The sequence below is a fragment of the Solanum verrucosum genome, unplaced genomic scaffold (assembly GCF_900185275.1).
Source record: "Solanum verrucosum unplaced genomic scaffold, falcon-dt-bn FXZP01000007.1, whole genome shotgun sequence".
Taxonomy (NCBI): domain Eukaryota; kingdom Viridiplantae; phylum Streptophyta; class Magnoliopsida; order Solanales; family Solanaceae; genus Solanum; species Solanum verrucosum.
The window spans coordinates 2,738,176-2,749,234 of record NW_026020177.1 but is presented as its reverse complement, the minus strand read 5'-3'; positions in this window follow the sequence as shown (position 1 = coordinate 2,749,234).

Sequence of the window (11,059 nt, the reverse complement as noted above, 5' to 3'; positions counted from 1 at the left end):
GGCGGCTTGCATGAACCAGTGAGCTATTTAAAGAATTCGAAAGTCCCCATTTCACAACACACCTCTAACCAACGACGCTCATAAAATACCCTTTACGCTATGGTCGAATTCGGGAGTTCTACTCGCCCGAATTCAATTTCGTAAAGTCATATGGATTCCTTAACGAGTTATCTATCCACCCATGTAATCATAATCATAAATAAATCATCCAATTGTTACCAGATTTCCTTACACCTTAATGACTCTGATTTCGTCCAAATCTCGATTAGGTTGGGAAAATCCAAATACTACGGAATAGTTTTCCGGTCCCAAATTCCCCCTGTTGGCATTTCTATAACGACGAAAACAGGTCGTTACAGTATTTTACGATTGTCAATTATTGTGATTTGTAGTACCTTTTACGTCATTTTCAAATAAGATATGTTACTTCTTTTTGTTGCAATTTATGTGGCACTGCCAACATTTCGAGAATGAACTAAATTTTTTATATGTATTTTAAATTTTTATGTTATTATTTACTATGATTTGTAGTAATTTTTAGTACTTTTAAATAATATATGTTACTTTCTTTGTCGCAATTTATGTGGCGGAAGAGTCCATCAAATTTTTATATATCTTGTAAATATACTAAGTTGTTAATTATTGTAATTTGTACTATTTTTTTATTTTAATTTTTTTGTCTTACTTCACTTTTTCAGTTTGTTAGAAAATTTTAGAATTCCTTTAATTGAATTTTATAATTTCCAGAATCCGATGAAACACCAAAAAATATTTTCACTTTTAAAGTTCAAATAACTAACAGAAAACATAAAAACAACTATGACTCGTAATTATGGCCAAATACAACTTTAATTTTTAAATATCATTTTTACTTTAAAATAAAAATTACATTTTCAAATACTCACTATGTTCACTATTAGAGTTTTTGGCTAAAATCATCTCTGAAGTATGACCTAAACCTAAAGTACATCCTTGTATTATATAAGTGAACAAAAAACATCCTTGAACTATCCAAAAAGTTGCAAGATTCATCCTTGTGTCTATTTTTTTTAAGAAACTCACGCCACCAACAAAAAATACTACTCCAACTTCAAGAATTTCAAATAAAGTAATTATTTTTTTAATTTTAATAACTAAACACCTACGTAATTTCACTAAATTTCCAGCATTTCTGTACATTGTATAAAATGTGAACATTGTATATTTAGTATATACGCCCTAAATATTTGTTAAAGAAAATCTCTAAATAGTTGGACGTAATGTTTTTGAAATGATTTTTTTTTACCATAATCTTTCTAACCATCGGAACATACTGTATAAATATTTCAAAACTTATGTATTGGTGCAAGTCAATTTGCTTGATGATGCAAAAAAAACATACTCTATAAACTAACAACACACAAAATTTAAATTCTGAGAATGAAAGATTCATTTCCTATCCATATCCTTATTCTTTTTAGGTAACTTTGATCTTTTTGTCGTGGCCAAAACATGATCAAATTAAAATATTTTTTTATTGATTCAATCAGTTTCTTAACAAAAATAGGCTGAAGGATGATTCTTGTTATTTTTTGAATAGTATAAGGATATTTTTTGCTCACTTAGATAATAAAAAGATGTATATTGAATTTGACTCATAGTTGAGAAATGATTTTAGCCAAAAACTCTTCACTATTAATATAATTTATTAATGAAATATTAGGAATGCAATTAGTAAAATTTTCAATGAAATCAAGAAAGTGAAGAAAAAGTTTAGAGGTTGAAAAGGTTGGGAGAAATACGGAATAAAAAGAAAGATGTAAAGAAAGTTGACACGTAAAAAGAGGAAGAAGCTGAAGCAAATGTCAAAAAGGAATATACAAGCTGGTTTTTAAGTCAAATTTTGATAAAGTACCATTTTACAGTGAAGTACAATATGTCTAAGCATATAGTAAAAATTAATATACCAAAATTGCCCCTGGCTAGGGAAGCAGCCATGTCGTCCAACAGCTGCTTCCCTAGCCACTTATATATAGTAGTAAAGTAATATATGTTTCTTCATATTTTTCTTGTAAATTTGTTAAATATTTTTACATGCATTTATTAAATTTACAGCAAGAATTCACTTGCATACTATCAGAGGCTATTATAGCGTCCCACTTATTGTGTTTTTAATGAATAAATTCAAAATAACAAAATCTGCAACATCTTAATTTTTCTCCCTCCGTCCAATCATTGTTGTCCACTATACTATTTTTGGAATATCCAACAATACTTGTCCACTTTATGAAATCAATGTATAATTTTACACTTAGTTCCTAATTTACCTTTATCATTAATTATAGTTATTTTCTTATTATATTTTTGAAGACATTGTTTTGTTATATTCAATTGGTGATATAGTAAAATTACCCTTCTATTTATAGTTTTAAGAAGTGTGAATCGTGGACAAGTATTGTTGGACAGAGGGAGTAATATTTTCTTTTTAAAACTTTTTAAATATGCAGAATTTTTTTAATAATTGGAGGCTAACGTGCAATGCACGTTCCCAGAAACTAGTGTAGTTAGATAAGTATGATGTGTAATCTTATAAAAATATTTAGGTTGCGCATTCAACTATGCTAATTCGACAAATGATTTGATTATTACTAAGGAAAAAAAGAAAGGGATTGTTTCTAGGTGGGCCGATTTGGTTGTGTTGGAAAACTATATGCACAGCGGAAGCATACCATAATCATACAACTTACATGAATAATAGACAACACATTGTTTATATTAGAACAAGTACAATCATGTTAGCGCATATAAACTTTCTGAATTTAATTTCAGAATTACCTGTTGAAGCGTGAGCCAATACCTTCAAGTGAATCTACAAGCTAGTCGACACTAGAAACTTCAAGCAAATTCATAAGCTAGTCCACAAACTAGACCACAGTTCTACGGTCTTCTATAGTGATCCCAAGTTCACTTCCGAACCCTCTCAATACTTGGATGGATAAGTATTTTATGGAAAAAATTATATTTTTTTTCAAGAGTTAGAAGAATTTCTATTTATAGAGATTTCTTCTTAGTCCAAGGAAAAGGAATACCATGTCTTTCCTTAGAATAGAAAGACATGTACATCTCCCTTTCCTTAGAAAAGAAAAAGTCATGGCCTTCTTCCTTTCCTTAGAATAGAAAAAGTGATATACTTCTCCCTTGCCTTAGAACATAGAAGATACATACTTCTCCCTTTCCTTAGAATAGAGAAAGACACATACTTCTCCTTTTTCCCTTTACAATAAATTCTGAGTTCTAGATAAATATGGGCACGGTAGGGACCACATAATTAATTACCGAGGCTTCCTATTATGAAAATAATTCCAAATAATTAATTTGAATTATTTTTACCATAATAAATTACAAATCATTCCACTAGAAATTCGTAATTGCACTCCTCTATTTATATTTCGGAATTTCCCATTAGACACATATGTAATTCCCCATGTTAAGATTACAGATACTAATCAATAAATTAAATTACTGATGAACTTAATTCAATGATCAATTTCCTTTAGAGCATTGCTTAACTTATTTCATGTGTCAGATTCTTAAATCCACTTGCAAGGTTTGACACGATGAAAACTTTTAAGCTTCTCAAAAAGGCATATCATCAATCTCTATATCAAGACATGGATTCCATCAACTAACTTATTATTTCACCAATATATATTATCATCATCCAATCTACCAAGAATATTGACCCATCTTAGAATCTCACCTTTTAATAAATCAAAACGATGATTAACATATACAGATCATAATAGTTATATCAGAATTAAGAATATAAGTACATTTAATAGTTTAGATAATTGCTTTTGTCAGTCAGTCTAAAGCAATTATCTCTACTCGGTCCCGTTCAATACATACAAAATGCACTAGCACAAGAAGTTGGAACTATACCATTTCCATAATCAAGATAAACTACATATAATCTTGTGCTACAATCGTACCGATGGCATGTCCAATTTCCATCTTAGATTGTGAACAAAAAAAAAACTTTATACTTATAAGAACTGATGATTTAATCCTCTGTGTATAAAATTAAACTCTATACACTAAATCATCTACTATATAAGTAAACAAGCACCATAAATGAATATATGATCTATTAAAATAAATAAATAATTATTCTATAATAAATACTATATCTAAACACGTGGTTAATAGTATATATCTCAACAATCTCCCACTTAGACTTTTAACCATCACGATTGTTATAATGTACTATATCTAAATGCATGGTTAATAGTATATACCCTAACAATCTCCCACTAAGATATTTAATCTTGAAAATTATTAGAATACTATTTTTAAACACATGATTAATAGTATATGCACTAACAATCTCCCACTTAGACTGTTAACAATGCATTTACAACTTTCACAAATACTCCTTTTATATTTCTTATCAAAAGGATCTTACAAAGTTATTTTCTTATGCAACTTCGTATAGTAATGCTGAGTCGTAACTTATCGTTTTTGTATTAGATATTCAGAGGTTTATCATGAAAGTCCTCTTAAATATACAAAATCAATCAATTTTTGTTATGATTCTCCCACTACGACTAAGTATTACTACAATAGTCACAATAGTCACACTTTCATGTTCTTGAGTTTATCAAGACATTTAGACTTACAAAATATCAAAAAATATATCCATATCATGAGTAACCTTCTTGAAAACTCAGAATACTCAAATTCACCGCTTGCCCAAATGCTCATTTATTACACAAATCAGAATAGATTAATTATAACTTATCACTACCTCTTTTTCCTTTTCTAAGAGGAAAGGTCTCTTAGTCATTTTTCCTTCTAAACAAGACTCATATGTTGGTAGTGACTTCACTTTCAATGAACCGTTATGTTCATCCATTAACCAACCTCGAAATTCTATTCAGAATAAATGACTTAGACACTAATGTACATATAAGTTTCATTCAATTTAAAAGATACTTTTTCTTATGAGACGGATTAATATAATTCAATTCATGAAAAATAATACTAATAAAAGAATCGCACATCAATATACCACAAGAAATAAAATATTCATCAAACTCAATGATAGGAGAGTTACAACCAAAAATATTAAATACTCATCTCTTATCTAGTTAGAAACTGAAAATAATTCCTTCTAACATAAGGTACATGTACAATGCATTCTTTGAATTAATATTTTTATCTCTACCAAAAGAAAAGCTTAAGTAGTACTAAGTGGGTGTGTAAAGTCTATTGAGAATATGAGATATAATACTTTAAATAGATCATAATATTTCGAATAATCCTAAATAACAAAATTTAGGGCTCATTTATACATATATATCCATGCATCTTGAATAGCCAATCGATGGGATTGGGGAACTACTCATGCAATACACATGTACAATGATCGATTATTCATTCCATAAACTTTTACAGACCTAACTCTGATGGAGAGTCTACTGTTAGTTTAAGTCAAGTGAAAATCCTCTAGTTACATTGATCCAATCCAATATTACTCAGTTTAGGAGAGTTAATACAGATTATCAAAACTAGACGATTAAATACATAGTGACTTATGTCAATTTCATCCGATAGAGAGGAAGGTCTAAGCCAACTCATAAAATTAATACTTCACAACTATTTAATCAAATATGACCAAAAACTCATATAACGATCCAAAAAAAATTAGTTTCTTACTAGGTCGTTCTTATGAATCTACCAAATTCCAGATCAATCAGAGTTCTTTTTTTTTTCTAATTCCAAAACTATGATCAATTTGGTTGAAAACGTTGTTTGGCCAAAGTAGAACTTAAGATTTTCCCACTCAGTAATTCCTTATCATATATCATCATTTTGTGAAATAGATAAATGAATTAAGAATAAAGAACGAAATTCTAAATTCCAAAAGAAAAGCATGTTTATGTATACATTGAATATTAAAATTCAAAAACACACCTCATAGATATCAATGCATCTTGAACAATAAATTTTGATGAAAAAATGACTACTCGTGCAACATACATATGTGGTGTCAGATATTCACTTCAACAAATTTAGAACAAAAGCTAACTCAGATGGAGAGTATATGTTATTTTAAGTCAAGTGAATATCATTATCCGTAAATCCATTGATCCAATCAAATATTACTCAGTTTAGGAGAGTCAATACAGATAATCAAAATTAGAGATTAAATTTTAATGACTTGTATTAATTTCATCCGTTATGGAGGAAGGTCTAAGCCAACACATGAACTTAATACTTCACTAAAATTTAGTCATGAAGACCATAGAGAACAAACTCTATCACCTCTGTATCATAGTCGAGTAATTTTCATTTAAATTAATTTTCAAGATACAAAATATATATAAAAAAAATAACTTCATCTAAACGACCTCAAATTGCCAAATCACTTCATAACTATGAATATTTTTAATTTGATTGTTTCTGATGAACCTACTGAATTTCAGATCAATTAGAGTTTAAAAATAATATCAATCTCCAAAGTTATGATCAAATTCATATTGAAACGATTTAAGAAAAATAATCAGATCCATATCCTTATCGTATATCAATTCATGTTAACTCATCATGTGTAATCATGTAACACATTTAACATAAATAAAACTGATATAAAGGATTATATTATCACATTTTAATTCCAAAGAGTGACTTAAAAACCATTTTAAGGGCCTCAAAACTATAACCACATAGCAATGTGTATTTCTTACTAGTCCATCACCAATGAACTTACCAAATTTCAGGTCAATTGGAGTCTATAAAAAATATTTCCAAAGCTATGACCAAATTCAAATTCAAGTGGTTTAAGTATCTTTAGGAATTAAAACAATATGACTTTATCATATTCAGATCAAATTTTAATCTGACAAACTACCTAAAAGTCTAAAACCCATCTAAATAATTTTCGATGGAACCATCAAATTTCAAGTCAATCAGAGATCAGAAAATTCATGACCACCTAAAATATGACCAAATTTGTAAAACAATCATTTTAGACCATAGTTAAAAATTAAAATAACATGATTCAGATTTTCATTCTCTTTTTATAATTATCTCATGAGCATGAAACATATGTTGTATCATTCCTTTGGCTGAGGCACTCAATACCTTCTTATAATAAATTATTCTCTAAATTAATACACTTGAGAATCCAATATATTATTTTTCTCTCTTTTGATTGAAAACCTTGATATCTCTTCTCATGAATTATATAAGCATTACTAGTATTTTAAGGTAAATCAACATTTACGTAAATATATATTTACCACTAATATTCACTTAGAATAATTGATACTTGATGAATTGAGGATGTTCTAATGACTCAAATACATAGATCATTTTAGTGAATCCTATTTATTAATCATAATTCTCAATTCATCTATCACAAAATATATTATCACATGTATAAAGTCTAAAGAATTTTCAACGATTTCAAATAAATAAATCGCTTAAGTGATAACTATTTATTAACCAAAAAATTCTTAATTTATACAAATTGATATATATGTAATGAATAGCATGCTCAAATAATTATTGAACAAAAAAAAATAAAATTCAATTGATCTGAAGAGTGACTACCACCACCACTTAACAAGGTTTGGAGCCAACATTAGTCAAGAACAAAATTTATTAAGTTGAAAAACAAAATTCACAATCAGTTCAATGATAATTTGTTCATCAACAACCTCTATGATTCCCTTTCTTATCAAGCTTTGCAAATTTGATGGATTAATAAGAAACAACCCAAAAAAAATTGCAACTAGCCGCCAAAAAAAAATCAATTACATGTGCAGAAGTTCGTACTTTCATTTATTAAATAAAACAAATCCATTGAACTTTAACTTTTCTTTTAACTGATGAAAAGTTTTCAATTTGGGTTCCATTAATTTAAAAAATAAAGGACTTCAAATAATCATTAGGACAAATGTTTACTATTGCTGTCCATTCCCACGTGAAAGTGAAAATTGTCGCCAACACATTTTGCCCTCTTGATCATCTCAAAATTTAAGAGCGTATGTACTTTAGTCAACGAATCAAAAACATTAAAGTTTCATCTGATTCATCTTTTTTCGCGATAAAAATATATTTACCAACCATGAATCATACAGACAATTGCACATACATATATTTTATGTTATCTATAAAGATGTAAGTCTGGCTTTGATACCAATTGTTGAAAAACTATATGCACAACGGAAGCATACCATAATCATACAACTTACATGAATAATAGACAACACATTGTTTATACTAGAACAAGTACAATCATGTTAGGGCATATAAACTTTCTGAATTTAATTTCAGAATTACCTCTTGAAGCGTGAGCCGATACCTTCAAGTGAATCTACAAGCTAGTCGACACTAGAAACTTCAAGCAAATTCATAAGCTAGTCCACAAACTAGACCACAGTTCTACGGTCTTCTATAGTGATCCCAAGTTCACTTCCGAACCCTCTCAATACTTGGGTGGACAAGTATTTTATGGAAAAAATTATATTTTTTTCAAGGGTTAGAAGAATCCCTATTTATAGAGATTTCTTCTTAGTCCAAGGAAAAGGAATACCATGTCTTTCCTTAGAATAGAAAGACATGTACATCTCCCTTTCCTTAGAAAAGAAAAAGTCATGGCCTTCTTCCTTTCCTTAGAATAGAAAAAGTGATATACTTCTCCCTTGCCTTAGAACATAGAAAGATACATACTTCTCCCTTTCCTTAGAATAGAGAAAGACACATACTTCTCCTTTTTCCCTTTACAATAAATTCTGAGTTTTAGATAACTATGGGCACGGTAGGGACCACATAATTAATTACCGAGGCTTCCTATTATGAAAATAATTCCAAATAATTAATTTGAATTATTTTTACCATAATAAATTACAAATCATTCCACTAGAAATTCGTAATTGTACTCCTCTATTTATATTTCAGAATTTCCCATTAGACACATATGTAATTTCTCATGTTAAGATTACAGATACTAATCAATAAATTAAATTACTGACGAACTTAATTCAATGATCAATTTCCTTTAGAGCATTGCTTAACTTATTTCATGTGTCGGATTCTTAAATCCACTTGCAAGGTTTGACACAATGAAAACTTTTAAGCTTCTCAAAAAGGCATATCATCAATCTCTATATCAAGACATGGATTCCATCAACTAACTTATTATTTCACCAATATATATTATCATCATCCAATCTACCAAGAATATTGACCCATCTTAGAATCTCACCTTTTAATAAATCAAAACGATGATTAACATATATAGATCATAATAGTTATATCAGGATTAACAATATAAGTACATTTAATAGTTTAGATAATTGCATTTGTCAGTCAGTCTAAAACAACTATCTCTACTCGGTCTCATTCGATACATACAAAATGCACTAGCACAAGAAGTTGGAACTATACCATTTCCATAATCAAGATAAACTACATATAATCTTGTGTTACAATCGTACCGATGGCATGTCCAATTTTCATCTTAAATTGTGAACAAAAAAAAACTTTATACTTATAAGAACCGATGATTTAATCCTCTGTGTATAAAATTAAACTCTATACACTAAATCATCTACTATATAAGTAAACAAGCACCATAAACGAATATATGATCTATTAAAATAAATAAATAATTATTCTATAATAAATACTATATCTAAACACGTGGTTAATAGTATATATCTCAACAATCTCCCACTTAGACTTTTAACCATCACGATTGTTATAATGTACTATATCTAAATGCATGATTAATAGTATATACCCTAACAATCTCCCACTAAGATATTTAATCTTGAAAATTATTAGAATACTATTTTTAAACACATGATTAATAGTATATGCCCTAACAGGTTGATGAAGAAGAACAAGTTTCACCTCCTTCTCTGAATAACAAATTAACCCCAGAAACTTCAATATTTGTGCCTAAAAGTGTGATCACAAAGAAAAATGAGTCAGGAGCCTTAGCATCGGGAATTAGCCAATGTATTGATTTGGGAAAGAAATTCTTTGAGGATGAAGAAGATAATACGTTAGATATATGTTTTGATAAAGTGATTAGGGATGATGATCTTTCACCTAGGCAACAAAGAAGTGGAAGCAACAAAAGCAAAAAAATAAAAATAAAAAAGACACATGGAAGGTAACATACTTGGGATAGTAAGGTGACTAAGGAATTTATTCCAAGATACCTACCTAAGCGACTGACAAAGCATAATCATATGATAGTCTCAACAACTTCGACAAGATCCAATAAATCCAAGAAGAAGTGATGAACGATCAAGTGTTTTTAGACATATTTTTGAAGAAGAAGACGAAGAGGAAAATACTTCAGGTTACTCTAGGACAAACTATTTTTTTTAGTTCATACATATATGAAAAGAAGTTTGATATTGATAACTCAATCTTCTTCTTAACGTTTATATTTTTGCATTATTTAAGTATCCTCATTAGTCATATCATCATAGAGTGTATAATAAACTCTGTGATGATCATATAGAATACTTAGTTTTCTCTAGTTCTTTTTTTCTCCATGTTTGTTAATTAGTAGAGGTTTGTTACTTCATTAGGATTGGTAAGGTAAGACCTAACCCCCCTTGCTTATACTTATTCACGTTGAAGATTTTATTTTATTATTTATAAAAGGTCGCTAGACGCTTTGTCTAGTGATATTAATTTGTTTTTTTTATTAAAAAAACTATGGCATTTTTATTAAACTGGCTGTCATAACAAAACTCTCATTAGGAATGCACATAACTGAAAGTAATTATACTTTATCTTTTCTTGGTAAATCTTACGCGAAGAAAAACAAATGGAACAAAGTATCTGATCCTCCCATATGATAATATTAAATGTTATACATTAGTTCTCCTTACTTATTGAAGCATTTTTCTTTCAATTTTTATGACTGTTTTAGGAGTGATTCAACTATTTATTTTCTTCCAAAATCAATCTATCACGTTAAAAAAACATAATATCAATAGCTTTTCGATGGCTATTATTTTCCTCATTCTCACCCTCAAAATTTATATTG